The 25569-nt window shown below is 36.8% G+C and overlaps 1 protein-coding gene across 19 annotated transcripts in view; it reads right to left on the minus strand.

Annotated features, from left to right (window-relative positions):
• Positions 1-25569, minus strand: part of EPB41L2 (erythrocyte membrane protein band 4.1 like 2) — a 144050-nt gene that overhangs the window by 90164 nt on the left and 28317 nt on the right. For all 19 annotated transcript variants that reach the window (XM_027880578.1, XM_027880579.1, XM_027880594.1 and 16 more), the window contains one exon: positions 24264-24345. The gene's annotated coding sequence lies outside the window, so the exon portion shown is untranslated. The remainder of the gene's footprint in view (positions 1-24263; positions 24346-25569) is intronic.

Here is a 25569-nt window from a genome sequence, read left to right on the forward strand (position 1 = left end):
AAGCAGATCTGACAACTAAATTTTAAAACGTTAAAATCTTCAAGTTAATTAATGAAATTCCTATAATACTCCATAAAGCCATTTTCTAGAAGTGTTTCAACCTGTCATTTGAGACATCTATGAAGCCCTCCTGAAGTATTCACTCTAATCTTGCAGGAATAAAGTGAAAGGTTTTTTCCTGAAAAGAGTAACCAGGAATCATAAGTTCTATGTATGGCAAAGCAACAAAAAAAACCTCAAGGTTAGATGCCAACTGTTAGGTATGTTCTAAATAAATAAAGATAGAACTGACTATGGACTAAAAAGTTGTATTCCTAAATTAGAACAAGTATTCCAATATGTTACCCATCCTACTCTTAAGTCAGTTGCCTTGCAGTCAGGATTCATTGATCAAGTCTGCCAATACGAGGGAGAAAAAACTTGCTATCTCAAAGTCAGCAGAGCCTGCGGATGGGTATAATTTCTCAGCATTGTCTAAACACAAAAGTTGTACTAATTTGATGGTAAAACTATGTTAAAGAATATGTCCTCTGATTTCAGTTGGTTTGCAGTAATACTCTATCAAACTGTGTGCGTATGCCTTCACATAGATGTTCTCATGATTTTTCTCAAAAAACATCCTTTCTATTTTGTTTGACAGTTGTTGAAATGGATTTATTTCAACAATAATATAATATTACATTTGGCATTGCTGTTGTGATACTCAGTTACCCACATGGTGGACCCACAGGGTCATTTACAGTATACAAAGCAGCAAGTTCTTTTCCCCACTCCTACTTCCTAATCTCTTCCATTGGTCCTTTACAGCTCTGTCACAACCCTAGCAGTTCGCCACCCTTTTTTGAACAGTAAGAAGATGTAATGTAGCTTCTACCAGGCTTAGTAGAAGCTTGACAATGGGTTAGTTTATTAACAGACATATCCAACCAAAGTTTGAGCTATCCCTCTTTTGAATTTTGTGTCCAAATACCTATATTCACATCAATACTTCACAGGCAGCATTTAGGTCCCAAACTACATACAGCTGAAGACAGAAGCTCCTCTATCCCAATTCACAGTGCTATTACGGACACATGCAACAGTACGTGCACTTGTCTTCAGACTGGTAATTAACAAAGAGCATCAGTACTTAAACTATTTTGCTGATCTATCTGTATCACAAAAAAATGGTACTGCTGAAAAACATGGATTTCTTATGCAACATTTATATTATAGTGAATAGGGTAACATCAGGACAGCATCCTTCCAATTCCTTAGCTACATCAACAGCAGCTGTGGTCACATTTTTGACTGCAGAATAAACACATATCCTGAAAACATCCAAAAATAGTGTAGACTTGGCTACTGGAAAGTCTGTCAAACTTCATTTCCCTTACCTCTGTGAAATTACAAAAGCGTAATCAGCAAGCAGGCAATGAGACTAACTCTAGGCAGAAGTAAGAGTATATTCAGTAAGACTGAAATACTGAGTCAAAGATGATCTTAGTGAACCAATAGATCTATTTCCAGTACGAACAAGATGCATGACTACTATATAAATAATATGCCCTCCCCAGCTTTAACCCAGATATTGCCAGTGCCAAGAAAAGATATAGCAAGCTCTGATCCCTACATGAGATGTTACCAAATCTCCATATTTCTCTAACCCAAACTTTAGCAGAACAAGGCATTATCCTATTTTTATCTATGTTTAATAAATTGAGCAGCACAGCAGACTTTCCCTTAAATACAGGGATTTCTTGTCATGCTTGAAATCATGTGTACTCTTAGTGGGTGAAATGCGAAAGAAAAACTAATGACTAAACTATTACTGAACCAGAGTCTCCATTCTGAAAGTGTCTTAATGAACAGGGTGGAGTTTTAAAAGAACTGTTAGCTTTGATTTCCCACTTAGTGTCATTCACACAAATCTCTTGTGAATATCCAGTGTATTTTGCTACTTCAGGATCATGAGCCCTCCAAGGAGTTTTTTATAACAATTCTGAATAGCATAGAAGTAAAATGAACAACTTTGCCCACAAGCAAGTGCATATGGTAGTTCACCTTGCAAAAAACTTCAAACAAGTTTCCCTTTGTATTGGAGCTGTGTAACTGCACAATGAATTTAAGAGTGACCACCAACAACCCTTTTTATTAAGCTTTTATTTTCTTGACCTCTCACCACCCATTAACATTTCTTTGTGGTTTTTGCAGATCAAATAGTTACAGCTAAGTGAATCAAGAATCTAGCAGTTTAGTGCTCTGTACAGTGCAGAAGACCACCCTCTTTACTGGCAGTGTGCAATACAATGTAAATATTTTCCCACATTAATGTCAAAATACATTTTTAAAATATCAGATCTATCAATAGCATTTAACATTTTGGACAAAAAAAGGTGAGTATTCCCCTCCATACTGTACTCCCTTCCTCTATTTGTGACACCATAGGACCTTAAGAAGCTGACTCCAAAACAGAATTCCACAAGCCTGGCAGCCCCTCTGCTCCAGCACTTGGATGGAGTGCCACACAACCCCCACTTCTCAGGAACATAAGAAAGGCAAGATGCTGGGCAGCACAGATGAAAATAGCTCAAGAAGTTTAAGATGATTAATGGTAATTCTTAATGAACTCTAAATATGTTTGACTTCCTGAATATTCACTATCACATTCATCATGGCGAGGCTTCGCGAATGAAGATTTGAGAAGGGCTCTACCCACGCTTGCTGCAAGCGCGCTGATGGCTAAAAAGGCCAATGCGAGATAGACAAGTCCGGTTGCAGAAGGTACAGCAGAAAGACTCCCCAGGTGATATCAATGAGACGCGATTGTTTCTGCGCTGTCTTTTCTCCTCGAGAGTGATCCTGTGTGTGTTCTCAAAAGCAACAGCAGCATTATAGATGGTGTGTCTCCAGGCCTCTTGACTGGAGGCCAGAGTAGACCAATGGTGGTGATCAACATGGCCAAGGCTGAGGGATTGTTTCAGGCAGTCCTTGTATCTCCTCTTCGGGCCTTCTCTCTTGCGGCAGCCAGTGGCAAGTTCCCCATAGAGCACGATCTTAGGGAGGCGATGGTCCTGCATCCTGGAGACGTGCCCTGCCCAGCACAGCTGTGTTCTCAGCAGCATGGCCTCAATGCTTGTGACTGCTGCCTGTTCAAGGACAGACGTGTTGGTCACATAGTCAGTCCAGTGGATGTTGAGGATTGTACAGAGGCAGCGCTGATGGAAGCATTCTAAGAGATGCAAGTGGTGGCGGTAAATGACCCATGATTGAGATCCTATCATATTAATTCTCAATAAAAGCAACATTACTAAGAGTAAGGAAAGCATGTTGTAAACACACACACATTACACTCATTTTTATGTTGAAATGCAAAAGCTACAACAGCTTTCAGAGTTTCCCTACCTTGGAATAAGAAAATCTGAACTATTTAGTAATGCTACAGTGGAAAGAAACTGTAAACAACTTAATTGAGAAAATCTGATATAAAAATGAATGGTTATAAGTTTCTGGACTAGCTATATTAAATACAAATTAAGTGTTTGTGTTTTTTTAAAATGAATGAGATTTTGGGGCCACTTTTCCTAAAACACAACAAGATTAACAAACCAAAGCAATCTTTCAATGGCACTTGCAAAGGTCTTGAAATAGGTGATGTTTATTTTCAATTCTTGATGGCTCAAGAGACTTATTCCAAGTCTTTAATAATTAAATTCAAACATCCTAACACTCACCAAAACTGAAACTAGGACTTTGTCTACTTACACTGATGTCATACTGCTCAGCATTTCCTTTATGCACCACTTTAATCTTTCAGAATAGGAACACAGAAACCCAATGTACTTTTTCTGTTGCTTTGAAGAGACAACTCTCATTTTAGCCACTCAAAGAATGTGTTCTGCACTCTCTCATAATTTAATCACTGTCAGTCATAACAGGCTATTGTGAAAAATAATCCACTCATTTATTTTATCATCAGTGCACTCAAGCATGGTCAATTTACGAGCAACATAGTCACATGCATCAGCCACGAGAGATCCATTACAGAGCTGCTGGAAAGTTTGTGAACAAACAAGTTGCTTTCCTGTGATTATCTATAGGCTGAATCTAGAAGTCTCAGTCTTTTCATCCTATTTTCAAGCAAGAAACAAAAGAAAGCCTTCAAGCAATAGTTTTAGTGTTTACTTCAACACATGCTCACACAGACAGTAGGCTAATTGAAACTTCACATTTTAATATTAAACTACAGTAATAATATCATGCAAATCAGGGGCTGATGGAAGAAAGTGTCACTTTAATATCACCACAGTAGCTCACAGGACATCCCACATAAGCAGCACAGCTGTTTGTGCTGAGAGACCAAAAGCACAGCTGCCACTGCAAGTACAGGAGCTACAGAAAGTACACTAAGGCTTGGGAACTAGCAGGCTGTACAACAATCAGGAGTTGCCAAATAGCAGTCAGACCAATACACATGCATGCATTTTATCAAGCCCTGCTCACAGCATCAGGTTAATGAAGTCATGCAAGTAATCTAAGTAATAGCTTTGGGCTCTAAGAGATCCCAGCATTTCTAACCCAAGAACTGTTGCTATGTTTCAGCAGTTAGAAACAGACTGAGGAGTTATACGTGAGTACACACATTTTTTAGATGTTTGCACACGCATGTATGTATGCCATTCAGCAAGATCTGGCTAGAAAGCCGGGCAGAGAAACCTAATGAAGTTCAACCAAGACTAGAGTCCTACACCTAGCAAGGAATAACCCCAGAGCATCAGTACAAGTTACGAAGTGACCTGCGGCAGCTCCGCAGAGAAGGATCTGGGGGTCCTGGTGGACAACAAGCTGTTCATGAGCCAGCAGTGTCCTTGTGGCCAAGAAGGCCAATGGTATCCTGGGCTGCATTAGGAAGAGCATTGCAGTAGGTCAAGGGAGGTGATTCTGCCCCTCTACTCAGACCTAGTGAGGCCACATCTAGAATTCTGTGTCCAGTTCTGGGTTTCCCAGTTCAAAAAACACTAGAGTATTTTACTATAGTAACTACTAGAGAGGGTCAAATTGAGGGTTACAAAGATGATTAAAAGACAGGAGCATCTCTATTAGAGCCATGACTGTTTGGTCTAGAGACAACTGAGGGGTTGTTATCAATGTGTACAAATATCTTAAGGATAGGTGTCAAGAGGATGGGGGCAGACTTTTTCAGCTGTGCCCAGCAACAGGACAAGGAACAACTGACAAACTCAAACATACAAAGTTCCATCTGAATATGAGGAAAAACTTCTTTGCTGTGAGGGTGACAGAACTCTGGAACATGCTGCCCAGAGAGGTTGTGTGGTCTCCTTTTCTGGAGATACTCAAAACATGTCTGATCATGATCCTGTACAACCTGCTGTAGGTGAATCTTCTTTGGCAGGGAGGTTGGACTAGGTGATCACCAGAGGTCCTTTGCAACCCCAGCCATTCTGTAATTCTGTATGCTATAGTCTTATCTCATACAGCCAAATATTTGTCAGGAAATAACCTCCTATATAAGACATCATATAAATTTCTACTATAATACAGAATGTCAGGAAATCATTCAGATTATAATAAATCTTTACGCCTTTTAAAAATTTTCAACTGATAAGTGCAAAATGAATACATAAAATTTTTTCTTAACCAGAGCATCTCACTGAATCCTGCCTTTTTATGTGCCATAAGCAGAACACTTGCACAATACCCAGCCTTAAAGTTCTGATATCTCTCCTATTTTAAAATCAGGATATAATTAAAAACATAGTGTTTTAAAGAGCCCAGATTTCCAGTATTAGCATTTTTAGTCAGGATATGCAGATAAACACAGAAATAGTCTACCACTAAGTTTAGAAAGAAACCCAACTAAAGTAGCATCACTTGGAGCACTCAGCCATTAAGTTCCTTGGCAAGCTTCACTGAGGGAGATGCCTCACCTACCCAGCCTTTTGGCAGTAGTACGATGCTACAGGGCAACCTATGTGGGAGACATGGCAGACATCACTGTACGTCCTGCCAAAGCCTCACGCATTTATCTGGAGAAAAATCATAGAAGTACTACATATGCTGAGAAATTGGAGCACAGATTTGTATTATGCTGTGCTCCATAATGTACCTGACCAAACCAGTATTGCAATTCTCACAGAATACAGAGATTAGGGATTTGTCTAATTCTGCCAGAAAATATTCCCAAAAAAATCACAGGTAAATTCTGATTATTGAAGTAAGACGTGCCTACCAGTTAGAGTACAATTAATCTTCCGCATGGACACTCAATCACATAATACAATGCAATCCGGTTAATTAGTAGAGCCAATGTATTAGGCAGCTGCTAAGGTATTCCTTGTCCTGAAGGGAATTTTGGCTGCTAGAAGAAAGCCTGCTTTGAATGCAACTGCTTTTACAATGAAAATTAATAAGTGACTTCCATTAGAAACCCACAGTGTATCAGAGCTGTCTAAGAAAGTATATCTATAAATGTATACATACAAACGTGTATGAAAAACATCATGCCTCTTCCCTGTTTACAGAAATTTAGTTTAGCCTCGAAAAGCATTTGGTATCACAAAGTATAACTTTCCAGTTAAAGGAAAATTACATACTTGGACTTATTTCTTTATAAGCACAAAGATATCAATACAGCAAAACTGCTTATTTTTCCACTACACATCACTATACCATTCAACTTCTAGGTGTCAAAACAGTAAAGCAATAGAGCAGCACCACTAGCCAAAAGAATTGATGTAACTTTAAATCAAGCCAATACTTTACAGGAAACCTCTTCAGGCTCCAAAGGTTACTACTGTTAAATATTCCAAAGTAGTCAGTGAGAAGCAATTTTTCATGCAGTGGTCAGTATTACAGTCTGACGAGCACTCAGAAAGAGGCTGAGAACAAAAGCTGGAATTTGCTACTCAATTAGGTCAGACACACCAGCGCCTCAATAAGCAAACACTAGCAAATACACCCAGTCTTTGCCATGGCTAGAACCTCTAACTCAGCAACAATTATGTTTGGGACTCATGCACTGTAAGTGTAATTCTGCTACTAGTATATTAATAGATGTACACTCTGAAAAATACAAAATAACACAGAAATCCACCCCATCAATCTCACCTGCTAAGTTAGGCTATCAGGCTTCTCTTAAAAAAAAAACAACAAAACACCAAAAACCAACAACAAACAAACAAAAAACCCAAACAAAACACACCACAAAACAAACAAACAAAAGAACCCCAAAGCAAAAAACCCAGGTTTTAATCATTGGGTTTTTTGTTAACATTTAATTTTGTGTCCCTGCTACCTCCTTTATGTACAAGCTGTTTCCTATTCTCTCACTATATATACTTTATACAGATATTTAATATAAATTATTACCGATAAATTCCAAAAAACTGCCAGTTGTCACTCTTACAGAAGTCTTCAGTTTCACAATTAAGCCTAAAATGTAATGCTCGTTTTCAAAAACAGTTCTACAGACTTAAGCATGAGATAGTTATGTTTATAAAAATACAACTTAAGAAAGCCTGACTCCACTTTACTCCTTGAGCAACAATGTGATCCTAGATGGTCTACAACTAAAGCAGCCCAGGAGTGGGTTCCCTTCCAAATTAATTATCAATATCATGATTATCACAGGAGCAAACACAGTCACTTGAACCCCCTCTCGCCACAGAAACACCATAGCATCAACCTGATATGACAGTGAATCCCATGTGGATCTACTGCAGTCAGCATTTCCACTCAGGAACTACTGCTGATGCTTCAGTCTCTAATGAGAGGGTACAACTCCTGGATTCTTAGCCAAACAAATATTTTGGTGTGAAACCACAGGGCAACAAAGTTTAGTGTCGCTTAATGGCAGTGCTACATTAGGATGGCCCTAGACAACTACGAATAATTTATTTTGTTAAATCAGATCCACGTCAATGTCTATTTAAAATGATGGATATTTCTGAAAATTAGGATAATTAAAGGAATACCTGCTATAAGGAAAAAAAGAAATTACTAAATCTGTAGTCAAGTGGCATTCTAATTGTCATTTCAAAATTCTAATAGACTGACATAATAGAACTGTTTTCATCAGAGTCTACAAAACAATGAGTATGTTATTCCACAGAAATAAATTTTTTAAAGAAAACTTGTTTTCTCCTGGGACACACAGCACCTTACTTTGCAGTGACTGACTTGTCTATATCTCTAACCTGAGGCTGCCTTCGAAACATAAACACATAATCAATTCCAGTTTGAAGTATACTGTATTGCAGAAACTGAGAAATATCCTTCTATGACACTATATGGATTAAAAATTAAAGACACACTGGCCACCTCAGAACTTGCTGTCAGGGTAACCCCAAAACAAGCATCCAAGTAGTATGTCAGGTACAACAAGTACTGATAATCAGTTCTCTTCAAACGGTTGTACTACAGAATAAGTAGAAAACAGTCTTGAAAGCGAACATTTTGCATCTCCAGAAATATTAGAAAGAAACAGATTTGACAAGTGAAATCTTTAGTAGTAAGGAGTTTTGTATTGCCATGACACAACCATCCTTATTCCAGTATTAGACTGATTACTCTGAACTTACTTTTTGGAGAAACTGAGGACTTTATTGGTAGTTAACATATTTATTTGACTTATAAAGGATTTATTGAAGGTCTTTTTCCAGAATACTGTTTTCTACACAGTGGATTTACTGGTTTGGCTAGTTCCTCCAATTCCAACAGCAAGCTAAAGCAGTATCATAGGTCAAGCACCACATTTCTCAAATTACCTTAGCTTTAAGTTTTGTACACATTATCGAAACACTACGCTTTTCAAGGTTTCCTCAACCTTTTATCCTACTACTGGCATCCTGATAAGCAGAAAAATCAAAAGAAACTTATTTTAAAGAAAATAAAAGCTATCAGAGGAGATTCATATCACTTATTACAAATGCATTTTCAAAAGCAAATCACAAAGACACTTTGAGTAAGACATTTGCCACTAAACTAATTTGAAAGTTTAATTTCAGCTGCTGTGTCTCTAAAGGCTTCCCAGCAGTACTGACAAAATTAGCTCTTTCCCGTTACATTTATTTTTGCTGCAGCAAACAGTACAAGCTTCGACTTTCATCCTTTCTTCCATAGTTTAGGAGTCCCAGTGATATCCCCAGCATCACTGCCACAACTGCAGTCCTGTCTGCATACTATGCTCCTGACTTCTTACTATCCAAAAGCTGACCTTTGACAGCTTCCCAGAAATCTTGCAACCAAAATAGAAACAGAGCTAAGGATATAGCAAGAATTAAGCTTTGCTCTAGCTTGCCTCTCTACCTTTTGCAACAGAGAGCTATTGCAACAACATGCTGTTATCTTACCCTCCTTTCCCAGAACAAATGCCAGTACAGGATGGGGCAGGATGCAGAGGAGGGGGCTGCAGACCACACTCAGTGTCAGCATCCTGAGCCATTCATGCAGCCTTTGTGACACAGCAGACAAAAAACAGACCCTCCACCGAGAGAGTCTCATTGGTTTTAGTCTGAGGTTTTGCTGCCCTTATCAGCCCCCCGTGCTACAGATCAATTCAGTAACAAAAACTGTTACATGGCAATCTTTGTTCATACCTTTTCCTTCTGAAGACATTAAAACTATTACCTTGTCCCCAACGTTAACTTTTTATTTAAAAAATCTCAGTTGTTTGGCAGATTTTCGTATAATCTTTCCAATCAAGCCTCACAAGAGTTTAAACTAAGCACTTCGGTTAAACTCATTCTTTGAGGGGGGTGAGGGTGGGTAGAGAAAGGAAACAGGTTGCTACTACTACTGAAACAAAACAAGAAGAAATTAGTTTGTTTCTGGCTACTTCTAAATTCACTGAATTATTTCACTTGAACCTCCTGAAGTGCCTCAGGAGACATTCTTCTGCATTAAGTTTGCAATTACACTACAAAGCTATAGTAAAAATTCTTCCTCCCTTTACAGCTGTCCCTCTGTTTACAGCTTCACTTAACTGAACTGTTGCCATCAGCTACTGCATTTTACACAGACTCTCCTATACATATATTGTAAAAACTGTTGTATGCCATCTGCATTTTTGCTTCAACACTCTTCTAGATATCTACAACATCTACAACTTGCCAGTACTTACTTCTCAGCTATAGGCTCATTCTTTAAGTGTTTAAAAACTGTTCTCCACTATTTTCCACAATCTGTCAGTCATTAAGAGCTTTGCAATTTAGCCAGAATTATGTCATAGGCATAAAGCATTTTCAGTAGTAATTTTGAAGAGTTATTTTTGTGTCTTATTAAAGTAAGAATTATTGTTACTTTCATTCAGGAATACTAAACAGGTGCATGATTGAACTGGTAGGTAAGGTAGCATCATTTTTTAAATCATTCTATCCATCCAGTTTTGTCCCATTTGATACCCTCAAAATAAAAATAATTTACAACGCTATTTCATTCAACTTTTCAATACAGTGCACATCAAGTGTGCCCACTCCTAATCAAGTTAATTTTTAACAGATTGAAGGAACAGCAGTTCCATACCTGGAAGGAGGAGGTTAGGTACCATCTACTTAGGCTACAATTGCTCATTACAATTTTGATTTAATATGTGTCTCTCCAGCTGATGTCTAAAATGAACTATTACACATATGTAGCTTAGGGAGAACAGCTAATGGAAATAAACAAGGAACAGTCTCTCCATAGAACTGCGAAGAAAGTTGAAGCAGCAGCCTCCTAATGTGGTAAGGGAAAGCAGGAATACAGAAGTGTGTACAGTGAGAGAAGCTTCCTAAATGGCGAACTGCTGCCAAAGGAATTGCATGTAAACAACCCTGTTTATTTTTATGCTATGAAGACAATAGAGACTTAATCTGTGAAATCAACAATAACCTTTTTCTGCTAATTAATACCAATTCAATGAATGGCCTATATGATACAATTACAGAAAACAGTAACAGTAATGTAATTGTTTTGTCTTGCCTGCAGTTACAATCTCTTATGAAATACCAAGTCCTCAGAAATGAGATTCAGGATCCTGGACTCAGGATAGGTATCTAGAGGTAAAGACCAATCTTTACAAGATGGTGCTGCTTTGGGAATCCACTTTTAGAACCTCTTTACAGAGAAATCTAGTCTTGTAAAATATCTTCAGGAAATGCCAGACACATTTGTGATGTTAAGAAATCAATTTCCGATTTCATGCTAGATAAGAAAACCAACCCTCCTTTATCTTCATGACAAAGTCTCATTAAATACCTTGGTTCTAAAAAGATACAAAACACTTTGCATGTGGCAGATACAAGTGAAACTGTGGAAGAAACCACATTTATTTCAATAGTTTTTGTTTGCAGCACTTTGGTTTGCCCTCAAAGCAAACCAAACAATTTGTTGTACTAATCCAATTCCTTTGCATTATGGACAGTAGCTTCTATGTGCACAGTAACCAACGTTTTCACTCTTTGTAGCTTCAGTTTTCCTTGCTGCAGACTCAAAGAGCTACATTTCAGATCAAACCACAGACCAACAGATGCGCGATAAAACTAAGCTAAGAGCACCAACAATTTGTCAGTCAGGAATTTCACACAACCAAATAGGTAGACAGGAAATTCACATGCCAAAAAATAGACCACAATATATAGCTTACATGAAGTTTAAAAGAATGTCAGTAGGTAAGCTTCCATTTCATGTTAAGATGCTAACTTAACATACCTCCTTACTATTAAAGAAAACTGATTGGCTTTAAAAAAATCTCTCCAAAGAAGATCACCGTATTTTAACAAACAGAATATGTATCTTAAATGCTCTAGAAAAGCAGTTTACAGTCAAACAATTATTCAAAATAGTACTAATAAATTTTTCTCCCATCCTCTAAAACACTGACTTTCATGTTAGAGGGAATATTCTAGATTTTAAGATACAAGCTTTACACTTTTTAAAGCAAGTTTTAAATACCTTGAAATTTGCTTGAACGTCTAAGTTGGAAAGACATGCAATTCTATGATTTGCCACTCTCCATATTCATTCCACGGAGTGATAGTGAAATGTGTTTGTATATGGAATAAAATTTCAGAACTGTGTTCTACTCAAGTGATTTAGAAGAACAAGAAGCTGACATAAAGCATTTGACTTGTATTAATCTAATACTTTAGCTATCTTATTAAGCATGTTTATATTAATAATTTGGGTATCTGGAAAAAAAAAAAAAACACACACACAAAACCCAAGCACTAAAAGTACTAAACTCCTCTTAAAAATCAAGGGATAGCTGGGCATCCAGTCTTTCCCTCAGAATCTTTCCATACAAGGGCATCTACTCTCTTCATTTGCCTCTCTTCACACTTCAATTTAACTTAAAATATCTAAATTATTTGAGTAGCTTGGTCATCACACTCACAAAAAGTCTTAATGGAAAACAAAACTATGCTCAACTATTTTTCCCCCTGTTCTTGTGTAAATGGGGAAGCCACTGTCACCTCCAATGGCACAGTTAGCAATACAGGTCTGATCACTGAGGACTAAAATTCATGATACTTTGACTCTAGCAGAACTTAAAAGATTTAGCTATAAACTCTACATTTGATAACCAAGAAAAGACAGAGTCCAACATTTCTGGAATGCCTGTGTGGGCAACACTGTTTGTAATTCTGGGGGTTGGTGCACTCAAACAATGGTTTATAGGAGATCTTTCAGATACAATTAGATTGCAGACCATTGGTTCCATCACGACAAGCCTGAACTGTCCTCAAATTTAGACAGTATTTACAAGATATTTAACTGGGATGCATGAATTAGAAGCATGACCATGATCTTGCCTTCTCCAGCTATTCCTTACCTTCTCTTTCCCCAGGTGCACTAGGGAAGGAGCCAAAGAGACTAAGTAGTACCCATCCCCACAGAGTTTTCTGTCCTGATGCAGAGACTGGGATTTATAATCAAAACTGTCTGGGACACAGACTGCTGCTAGTGTTGCCTGCAATGCTGGCAGGCTGTTAAAGTTACAAAGAAAGAAGTATGTGCCAAAATATGTACTCTTGCTTGCCAAGCATATAATCCTGATGCATACTTCCTGATAGGAAAAGGATTTAATAAATATGAGACAATTTCCTTTTCCCTTTGCTTAGAAATGGTCTTCTTTCCCACATGCTTAAGGTCAGAGAAAAAGAAACAGCATAGCTTCCACACTGAAAAGACAGGCAGTTAATTCCCTGCCAGGAATACTCAGGTTCATTTGATCAAGATCAAGCATATTCTGTATTTTCTCAGCAATTCTGATGACAGTCACCAAGACAAGTTCTGGAATCTAACGGTCTCTGTCTCCCGTTACTCATGAAACACATCAAAACATGCTGGAGGGTTAGATTTTTTGGAGGATATGGCCCCAGTCAATGCTGGGCTCACTCTACAGTAAGCTCTACTAGGAGGTTCTCTCCTAGTTGGAAACAGAAAGGGAACACCTGTGAAGGACTAGGGGTTTTTCACTTGAGTCCCGGCATGTACTTTTTAAAATGAGAGAGAGGAAGTTTGCTACAAAACTTTCCATGTCAGACATTTTAATTAGATAACAGGATACGTATAGGTTAAGGGCTAGCTTCTGATGCTTAAAAAGGCCACGGAAAGAAGAGCAAAATACATGGGTCAGGGAACAGAGTATAGACAGCACTACAGAGCTGAGCCACTCAAGCTTACTTCATTACTATAGCATGGCAACATTTAGAATTTAATTTAGTATATTACCATGAGTGATACCAGTAAAATATGGCACAAACCAAAGCTAGAGTTTCAAAAGAATCCCCATTAAGGAAAAACTAAGGGTAGCTAACAATATATCCAAAAGATCTTATTGAAGAACCAACATGAAGGCAGTATTAATAGCTATATTAAAACCCTGTGCCAAAAATAATCTTAATGCATTTAAGGAAACTCTTACCTTCATAATAAGACTTTCAAAAAAGAATCAGTTGTCACTTACATCTAACAGAGAAGAGTTTCCAAGTACTGAGAGACGTCCAGCAAATGACTTAAGTGTTACTAAGGTAACGATCGTGACTGTATTTTCCCTGACTTGCAAAATTCTTCTAGTTAACATCTTTTCCTATTTGTAAAAAAAGGAGGAAATAAGACCTTTTACTCACGACAAGGTGTCAGAAATTTCAGTTATTAAATAAGATATACTCAGCTGAGTGAACACAGAAGCTTAGAGAGGACAGAGCAAAACAGTTGACATGGGTTTTGGAGCAAAGGTTGTAAGTGATGTGTCTATCTTCTCCCAAGTAACAGGACAAGCACAAAACAGCCTCAAGTTGCACTGGGGGAGGTGTAGATTGTATATGGAAAAACTTCTTCACTGAAGGGATGGCCAGGCATTAAAACATGCTGCCCAGTGAAGTAGTTGAGTCACTATCTTTGGAGGTGTTTAAAAGACTTGCAGATGTGGTGCCTGGGGACACAGTTTAGCGGTGGACACGGCAGCGTTAACCTAATAGTTGGATTCAATGATCTTAAAGGTCTTCTCCAACCTGAACAATTCTATGACTCTATGAACACACAGAGTTTATATAGCAGCAAGGTTTGCCTGACAGCAAAAGGTAGTCTACAAATACTCAGTGTCACCAAAAGTATTAACCATCCTTAAAATAAAAAACATTACACCTGCTGGCCTCATTTCCTACAGAAAAAAGTCCTGCGCAATCATACTGCCCATTCATCTGCTTGTTATCCTTCTCTAGTAAGTTTTAAGTTCAATGGTCAATTTTAACCAAATTTAGCAGCAGTCCAGAGGTCTCAATACTACTCAGTTACTACAGGACATGCCAGTTTGGCAGGAAATAAATCCCAAATAGTGAACAGTGTCTGGTATAAATCCGTAAGTACCATGTTCTATTTGCATTACTAGCTTTACAGTCAGCACTTACCAGCAAGACAAAGTACACGCTGAGTGATATTTGAATGATTCTGCATCAAGTATACTTAGGGAATACTGTATACTTGAAAAAATAAAAGTAGTTGAGAAAATAAAGAAAAGGGGTAAAGACAGGACAAACATTTATTACAGATAGGAAAAAAAAGTTGACACTTTGTTATAAAGGAGAGCAGGGAAAAGTCACAGAAGATGAAGCCTTATGAGTTGTTCTGCTAGAAGTTAGTTTACAATATTGAAAGATTGATGCTTTCAAGTAAACATGTAATCCTCCTAAGAATTCATTTCAAGAAGGTCAAAAACGTATTTATTACCACCAGCTAAGAGAGACTACTATTTCAGCATTCATAGAATGATTTGGGTTGGAAGGAATCTTAAAGATCATCTAGTTCCAAAGCTTTGCCATGGGCTAGGGACACCTTTCACTAGACCAGGGCATTCAGGGCATCCAACCTGCCTTTGAACACTTCCAGGGAAGGAGCATCCACAATGTCTTTGGACAATAGGCCCCTCTTCCAGTGCCTCATCACCATTACAGTAAAGGATTTCTTCCTAACACCTAATATAAACCTATTCTCTTTCAGTTTAAAGCCATCATTCCCATATTACTACTTCTAACTCTTATTGTACAGTGGAGCATGAAAGGAAGAAAAAGGAGAGAGAACACAAGTGGGACAATATTTCAAATAAATGAAACACTGATTATTACCTAAAAATTCTACCGCTCATGTCCTGCTTTTACCACACTACTACTACATTTATTAGAAAGTTTTTTGAAATAAGTTAGCAGAAGAAAATCCAGCAATATAAAGCAATTTCAGTGGATATTAGATAGATGGGACCTTTAAATCCAGTTTTTTCAGCTTGCAGGACTCAAGAGTTTTGCACTATGCATTTATTCCGTCTCCTGCCCACCCACAACCATAATACTCAGAATGCAAAGTAATTTGTGCTTTTAACCCAAGGAATCTGCAACTCAAACATATGAACAGTTAGCTGACTGAAAAAGCACAGGGAGAACTGCAAAGCTGTATCTGCTGCAGGTATACGAACTAATAATGCAAAGAGGATGATATAGATTAAAAAAAAAAAAATAAAAAAAAGTGTCTCCTGAATTTCTAGTTTGACAATTTTGGTCAAATGCCTACAATGGTTTTGCAAGTATTCAAACTGAGTCAGCTCACACTGATTATTAATGTACCTCAACTGTTGCTGCTGACAAATCTAAAAACACAACACTTTCGATAGTCATCTCAAAATTTTGGCAGCAGCAATTCCTCATAGTGCAAATAAGTCATTTCTGTAGTCCTGTCACAACGACAGAGAATTTGTTGCAGTTTAATGGGCATAGTGAACTCTTAAGACTGGAAGCAAAGAACACATCCACTATACATAGAAATAGAAGTGTCACATGTACATCAAAACCTTCACTCACAGCTGGGTAGTCCATCTACTGCCAATATGAGCACTAATGGACAATTTCAAAGCTGCAATGACAGCTTAGACACATCTTCACAAATAAACAATACATAAAGCACTTCAGTGTCACCCAGGGAACTGACTATATGGAACCAACTTCCATATAGTAATCTTTTGAAGAGCACACAAAGTTCAGTAGGCTATGTTAGAAGTATCTATCACAAAACACATCAGAGAAGATGATTTGCTAGCTTTGTAAAGCTCACACTACTTAAAGTTTCTTGACTTGGAAGAAAAAAATATAAGTCAAATTACAATATTTTTCAGACTCTATGGGGAAGAGAAAAAGTGAAGAGTCTTTGGAGTCTTATTCCAAGAACTCAGTGGATCTGATTTAGAACTCTCATAATTGCATCTCAACCTTTTCTGAAAGGTCAGGAGATACCTCATACTTAACAACACTCTAGTCTTCTAATGCTTATTAAGCTGCAGAACAACACAGATAATATAGTCATAAAACTACCAAAAAGAATTATAGAACATTCAGAAGTCTCTTAATGCATACAGCTTTATATTTTTGGGGTAAAAAAAAAAAATCATAATTTTCACTACATTAAATTCTCTCAAAAAGGTATTTTCCACCACTTCATTTCAGTGCCCCTCCTTGTGCGAACTGCTGCTGGTGATTTTGGAAAACCACTACAACTAACCATTTTGATGCAAGTTCTTCTTTAATTGAGAACTAGGAGTTTAAAAATATGGTATTAGTCTAGGCAATGACAGTATCATAACCAAAAGATACTAGTTCTGCAAAATAATGAATTCATAAGAAAAACAAGAGTATTAAGTCAACGGCAACAACAATCAGTAAATATGTTTCAGAAGTATTTTAACTTTATAGACCAAGTTAAATGTTTAAGTCAAAATCTTCTACATTAAGAGGAAAAGAAAAACCATCCACAGGAAACAAAGTTGATTTTACTGACCATACATTGCTACGCTGACTCAAATGTCTTGTGAGCACAAAACCACAATAATGCAATGTCATTGCATTACATCAGATTGCAAGTCTGATTACTTCTCACTTTCTGTACTTTACGCTATTCAGGAACTAGCTCCTAGTCAGACCTTTGAATATCACCATTTGCACTATGATGCTCAAAAAACAGCCACAACATCCACTAGCTGTTTGGGGAAAAGACTAGCAGCATTTAACCCTCAGGTGAAATAAATACAGCTTATCCTAACGTAAAGAACGCAGAACAAAAAACATAGGTTACCTCGGAAAAAAAGAGGCAACTTTAGATTCCTCCTTTTATATTAGTTCTCACCACAGAAGTTTAGCCCCCTTCACACAGTAATTCGAAATGGAATGGTAGTGGAAGTCAAAGTCCACTTTACATGCATTAGTGACTTCTCCCTTGCTATCACTTCTCCACATATAGCAGCAAGCTAAGGGTTTTATTTTTCTGTCCAGTTCCACAAAACTTCTCCACTAAAATCCACAAGCATGTTTTGAAGAACAGCAAACAACAAAACAGACAAATGATTCAAAAAAGCAACTACAACCAAACCAGTGGATCAAACTGGAAAACTGAATATAGTACACTCACTTGGCTGTAAAGCACTGAATGTAAAACTCTAGCATAGTATTTTAGCCCTTTGCAGAATACTTCAGGGCATCAGCAAAGACAGTGTTGACATGTGAATAACTGCATACTCTGGAAAAGTAAATGTAGCCTATGGCAGTGCTTTTCAAGTACAAAGACAGGTCATTAAATTAAAAGGTTTTTCATGCAAAGGAAGATATCCCTTAATAGCTAATGAGGCATCTCTCTCAGTCTAGGGGGTGAAAGGAGCAATAGCTGTTTTCAATACAAAAGGTCAGAAGCACTGACTGAATATGGGAGTATATTCAGCTTAGTTTGATTCTACAAAAGAGTCCTTATGTTCCAATCATGTTGATGTAAGGTCTATATTAGATTATCTCATTACAGCAATAGCTATGTTGCCTATTTTTTAAGAAAGCATTCTGAGGTGACTGCTTCAATTTCAGCAAAAGGCCTCAATGTGATCACTTCCACACACTCTCTTCACTGATGATTCCTGTCGTCTTGTAGGGATACACTGAAAATGAAAGCTGCCCTATGGACTCCTATGCAGCAAGTCACAGCAGCTATTGAGGGATAGAGTGGATCAAGTCAGGTTCCAGAGCTGAAAGCCATCCAGCCGGCTTTAGATACCACTGAACAAGAGGAATGGCCAGTGTTCTACCTCTTCACTGCCTCATGGATGGCAGCCAGTAACCTATGGGGGTGTCTAGATTGACGGAAAAAGACCAATTGGTAGTGCAGAGGTAGCCCACCCGGGCTGCTGAATTGTGGCAGGACATCACTGCCCAGGTAGAGAGGATGGCTGTAAAGGTATGTTATTTTGCTCATTTAAAACAGAAGACCACAAACACTCAGCAGGGCAAGTTGAGATTACTAAAGCTGCCCCCTTCTGATAATCGAGGGCAAAACAAAAAAGAGAGGTTAAAGTGTTTGAGTCACAACTTTAGTAAGACAATTTGTTGCAGTAAAACACAAAACAGGAAAGTAGCTTACCCACAACAGCAACAAAGGCAAAGAATTCACCTCCAACATGAACACGTGAAGTAAAAAAGAAACTAAAACTTTATATTTCATGTAGCTGCTATAAGAAGTTTTTATCAACAGCATTTTCATGTCGATTAGCCTACCTTTAACTAATGCTTTTATTTAAGAACTTTAATGATCTCTCCTAACACTGACCCACAAAACAGACAATACAAAAGATATACAATACCTCAATCAACTTTTCTTAGGTCCTTTTTCACTCCAAACAGCAAAAAGTTTGTTTGCCCTACACCTAACTGACAATTTTTTTTATTTCCCATTTTCCCAACATCCTGACACTTCCCTCAAGATTTAATAGCATTCCCCAAGAACAGTATCTCCTAGAAACCTATAGCCAGGAACAGCACTACTCATAACTTAATTCTATTGTGCCAACAGATCTGTAGCCTTTGTTCTGTTTGGGGTTGGTTTGCTGTTTTTTTTGTTGTTGTTTTTTTTTTTTAAGTAAGAAATAAAGTTACATTGAATAGGATATCTGATAATATGAACTTTATTTGCCTTTGAATTGCTACCCTCATGATCAATTTACCAAGACACACATAAAGACATACTGCCCAAGTTATCTGAAACAAAGCTTCAGTCAGGAAGGTAAAAAAAAAGAAAAAAAAAAAAAAAAACACCCAAAACAAATCAGCCAGAGAAAAACCACATTCTTCCAAACTAAATGCTGATGCTTTTGCCTTCTTGACATAACCAAAGGTCTGAAAATAGTCACAGAATACAAAATCACTTGTTGTGTCCTGTCCTGTTAATTTAATTGCTTATACGCTGAGCCTTCCAGCAAGCATCACATGTGGTTGTTAACCTTGGGAACAATACAACATGAAAATCCACTTAGAATTTGAAAATTAAAACTTGCAGAGAAATATGTTAACGTCACTTTTTCACGTCTTAAAACATTTAACAAAAACAATTTAAGGAAAACTGACTTGTTTTTAAAATGAGTAAAACAAGAACATTCTTGCAAACTTTTGAACAGAAAGAACCCACAGATTTTTTTTACTGAATATCTGTTACAAGCAAGCCAAGATCATACAGCAGTAAAAGAACAAAGCAGGTTGATTTTGACTTCAGATTAACACCTGAGCTATAACATATTAGCTTTTTTTTTTTCCAAATAACTTTACCAGGCAAATTAATCTTCCCACATCATTCAACCATTTATGGATTCAAGATGTCTTAAGATAGAAAACCAGTGACTAAACAGTTCATCCAGTAAGAACTGTTTTCATCTAGTCCCATTCCAAAAAGTTTTAACACTGCTACATACAGCATACATCTCACCCTTTATCCAAGGCACGACATACTCTAAACCAGCATCAACCACCAGGTAATTTTATGATAAATGAACCAGTACCATAGTAGGCGTTGCCTCGGAATGCAACTTTAGAAAATGAAGAAAAAAATTAAAAATCAGCAAAAAATTTAATAAAAGGTCTGAAAAATGCAAATAAGCTACATTTTTATCAAATAAATGGTTTTATACATATATATATATATATGCGGAGCATGTTTTGCATTTTTCACATTAGCTTTTAAAAATCCATTTGCAGGCATTAAATCAAACTCTTAACTCTTAGCCTACTATTTCAAATTTCATGATTCCTCAAGATAGTTAAACTATTTACACTTCCAAACAATTTAGCACAGATAAAATACTTCAGCTAACATATGGACATTTTTATAATGCTTCATTATGCTTTTTGAAACACAAGAAACAGACATCCAGAATACAGAGACAAGAAGTAAAGCCACTTCTAGCATCATCTTCATATCAGTGCTAAAATCGCATCAACCTTTCCTTCAGGGAAAACTGTCTCACATTTAATACCTGGTCTCTAATTAAGACTGCAAATATTCTGTTTCAATTACTGAGTTTGTAATGGTCCAAGGATGAAAGAATGTAGGGTCTTGTATCTCATACTAAACTTGCTAAAATTAGTGGGCATATGGGAGGGAGAGTGAAGGGAGCAGCAATCTGGTGTATATATATGGTTTCTTAAAACTAGATTATTTGACTACATCACCCCAGCACTCTCTACAAGCCAGAACACTATCATTTACTACTGTGTTCTGTAGCAAGATTTCATTTTTGCTTCGGATAAGATTTTTAAATATATATATCTCTGGCAATAGAGCTCATTTTACAGATAATTTTTATGAAGAACACACCTTTTCTCGAAGAATTTTCTGACCTACAACACAGGGTTGAAATATTCCCAACTTCACTTTTATATAGCTTAATTTCTGCTGTAGTACAAGAATAATGTACTAGCAACAGTGTAAACTTCCTCCCTCCCCCCCCCAAATACCTCATCTATTTGGTCTCTACAGTAAGTTATTACTCCTGCAGTTATGACATGAAACTTAAATAGCATTCTTACTTTCTGAAGGGTCACAGGGACTAAATTAAACAGTGACAAAAAAAGTAATGTTTTAATATGTTGTGTGTTTGACCTTATCTTTTAATTCAATTCAGTAGAAAAAAAACAGCAACAGTGATTTCAGCCTTCAGAAACACGTCTTACCTTTCAGAATGAAAATATTCCAACACACTTGCAAAAACTTAAAATGGTCTCACGTTATAAGCAAGTATCATATTCAAGGACTGGGGAGGGGTGAGGAAGGAAAAAATAAATCTTTAAGTGCACAGATTTCATTAAGCATTAATTGCTTTCTCTAAGACATCCTTGAGCACACATGGAGTCAAGAAAACACACTGCAAAAGTGAGGCCAAATACACAACAGTTTAAGTTAATTAATTGAGATAATTACAGGTCCAAAACAGGTTTAATACCAAAATCACTTACAATTGGGATTTATAAAGAAGGAGTAGTAACATTGATATGTAGCAATCCCAGCTTCGATCCACTCAGCTGCCTGTGACCATTATGTAAGACAACCTCTTGTCAAAGACAACTTCAATACACAAGTGTTGGCTACAGAAGGGACAGGGCACCCTTAAGACCAAACATAGACTGAAGTATGAATTTAATGCTACAGCATTCTTTGTTTTTAGTTGTGGGTTCCCCATCCTGCCCTCCCACCACCTCTTCTCCTCCAGATACTGTGCTTGCTTTGTGGTCCCATAATGCAATACCCTACCAGAAAAGTACACAAACAAGCCATACAAGAAAAAGGATCCAGTCCTCTAAGAGAAGATCAATGATATACAGGCCACATTTGTTTAATTGTTTGATGATGAAACAGCAGGATTTACAGTATTATTTAAGTACAGCTTTTAAGTACTCCAAAACTTCAGAAGGAGTAAGCCAAACAGGATGAAACAGCTTCTCTCAGCTGAGGAAACAGCAAATAAATCATCTACAAATAGTGTCTACAAAGTACAAAACACTGTATTTGGAAATTTAACAAGAACTTTCAGATCCAAAACTGAAATGTTCATAGAAGTTTGCAGGACATACTTAGTGTATTCTCAACTATTTTGTTGAGGAATCCTTTCTCTTGTGAGCAATGTGAAGCAATAATATTGTTTCAACAAACGTGGAAACCCAAGCATGTATTTTTATCATAAGAGTTTAATTTGAGTTTGATTTTCAGAAGTAAAAGTATACATGCTGAGTCAATCAGAATTTAAAGGTCTGACTAGTATGAATTCAAAAGCTTGCAGTAAGAATATATACTTTAAATTCCATCTACAGGATAACTGAATATTCCAAATTAGAAAAAGCTGTTCCACTTTTCCATTGTGGTAAGGGAGCACATCATGCATTTTAAATACATACTGAAGTTTTTTGTACTTTTAATAACATTCTATGTACTTAAAACATTGTAGTCAAATTCTTATCCAGGCCACTAAAAAGAATACCACAGTTATAGTCTATACTTCTCAAGCCACAGTAATGGGATAGCAGTAATTTACAGTAAAGTCTGGTGTTACATTTAGCTGTACAACACTACTAATTAGAGAGTAATTTCAACAATAAATATTTAGTTAAACTCTGCTTTGTCATCAATGTAAGCAATTTAAGACGAAACTGATCTTTCAGAGTCCACACTTCTTTTTTTGAATCTATTTTTACTTTTTTGGCTACTGAACATCTTTTCCTACAGAACACTTTTCCAGAACTACTGCTTTGCAAACAGAAAACCACATAGACAATGTTAGAAGCAAAAGAGAAGATTCAAACCTAGCAGACCAAGACAATCCGTAGTCCTCTTCAAACTGTCCTTAGCTAACCTTATTTCACTATTCAATGCCAAAATCTTCTAAAAATGACCTTACAGAGAGACCATACAGGTTGCATCACATAGTAACAGCAAGGTCAGCTAAAAGACAGGCCACATCACATACTTCAGAAAGTGTGTGATTTCAAAAAATCAAGACAGACAAATGAACACAATACCATGGTGGATACAAGATCAAGTAGAATACCCAATTAACTCCTTAGACACTGACAAAGAAGTTGTCAGTTTTAAAGAGAGGATCTTGCAAAAAGCACTACGTGGGTGAACAATAGTAGTACCTTATCTCCTTTAAGGAAAAAAAAAATCCAACCAAAGAAACAAAAAAGCAAGTAAAATACTACTACATGCTCCTGAGAATCTGCAGAGTCAATCAGTTTTTATACAAGAGGCCAACTTAACCAAAGTCAGGCCTTCTAAGCATCTCATACTTCAGTCTGGTCATGAAACATTATGCCATTGAATGAAGTTGTGATGTGCAGAGTAAACAGTTGCCATCTAACATTCTCCTTTGAGACCAACTTCCAGAGCTGCTGCAATTAAGTGTTTCAGTAGTGCCACTAAAATATCAGACACTACTGCAACAGAAACTATTTTTTTCTCCCCAAGTCTGTTAAAATAAACAAGCCTGCATTCTTGCTGAGCTGTCCTACTTGCAGTACATGCAAGTCTATAATTTCATACCATATATGGCACATATTTTCCTCATTTCACTAACCAAACAGAATAGCTATTTTTGGATTATCCAATAGTAATTAATAAATATTTTATTGATATGGCCTTCACTTCCTCTGTAAATCATTACAAGACACTCAAAGACAAGGTGAAGTCTATGGAGGAAACAAGTTACTGGTAAAATTACACAGAAGAGTTTATATCACAAACTTCTGAAGTAAAAGTCAAAATATTTACTGTATCATCAGTATGTTCTTTTCTATATAATACTACAAAACTGACAACTTAAATCATGTAAATTTATCACATCAACAGCAAAAATAAGTGAAACAGAACAAAGAATTTTGCCTATTTAATAAATTCCTACAGTGATTCTTCTGATATAAAAAAATAAATAATTGACAAATTACCTTCCACTCCAGTGGAAGTCTTGAAGATTTGTAGAATTCAATCAACTATGACACCTTGAAAACAGTACAATATCTTCTTTATCTATAAGAGATAAATCCAATAAATTACAACAAAAAATTATCCCACCAACCAAATTAAAAAAACCAGATTAGTGAAATTCACTATGCTTAAATGATAAACATTTCAAAAATGTGAACACCCTTATAAATAGCAAGAAAAAAAAAAAAACACACAATCTTTTAACCTGCACTTTAATTTTGTCCCTTAAAAAAAAATAAAAGTCTGGCAGCTTATTATAGTCTAACACTCTCAAACTCAAGAGGAGCCTTTTCTTTCAAATTCGAAGGCCAGAGATAATCCCTTATGATGCAGTTTGACTTCTTGTATAACGCAGGCTATAAAATAATCATACACTCCCACATCTCCTTTTCTTGTTCCCATTCTCTTGTGTTCAGCCACTGTGTGAGTATACAATGAACAGTTTTTCAACACTGCTTTCTTGGAGGGTTAATTTTCCTGCAATGAGGAAGACAGCTCACCTTCCCTCTTCTCACTCTCCCTTACTTAAGACCAGTTCCAGAATGAAACCACCTTTTGAATTAGTCCATCTTTCTCAAGAAAGAATTCAACCTTGCTTTAGAAATATCTAAGGCAAATATGCTATATACTACAACCCTTAGTAAAATTACTTTTAACCTGCTGAAATTTATACATGGTAAACTAAAATGTAGAAAACTCCCCTTTCAATAGAGTACTGCTAAGCATTACAGACATAACTATTAAAAACATAAACCATTTAGATCCTTTTCCTGCCACTGAATCCTTTCATAGCCACTTTTATCTGCTATTGTCTATGTTACATGTACATCTACTATAATTTTGTTTTGTTCCCTCCCTTTTTAGTCCTTAAATAGATCAACCTTTTGTGGAAACACATGCTTCCCAGATCAACGCCAAAAGTGAACAGAGAATTCAAAAAGGAATCCCAAAAGCATCAACTACAGAAAGATCTAAAATATATGACAAGGTGAAAAAATATTGTTTATATACCTAGTTAGATTTTTTGAACATCACTTTAAAGAGAACTTATGTCCAAATTATTATTAGTCACAACCCTTAGTAGCTTCTTTAAATGTCTTTACCTCCCAGAACACTCATTCTCTACCTATAACCCACATTCCTCATCCTTAAGAGTGTGACTCAGGAGCTGGTCCCATGGGAAAAAAAAAAAAAAAGAAAAAAAAAAAAAGAATATTTTGCCTAAATCCACACTCGGAAAGTGATTTACATTGTATTTAATACAAT

The sequence above is a fragment of the Empidonax traillii genome, unplaced genomic scaffold (genome assembly GCF_003031625.1).
Source record: "Empidonax traillii isolate 1590-97213 ecotype Southwest subspecies unplaced genomic scaffold, ASM303162v1 scaffold72:size2462915, whole genome shotgun sequence".
Taxonomy (NCBI): domain Eukaryota; kingdom Metazoa; phylum Chordata; class Aves; order Passeriformes; family Tyrannidae; genus Empidonax; species Empidonax traillii.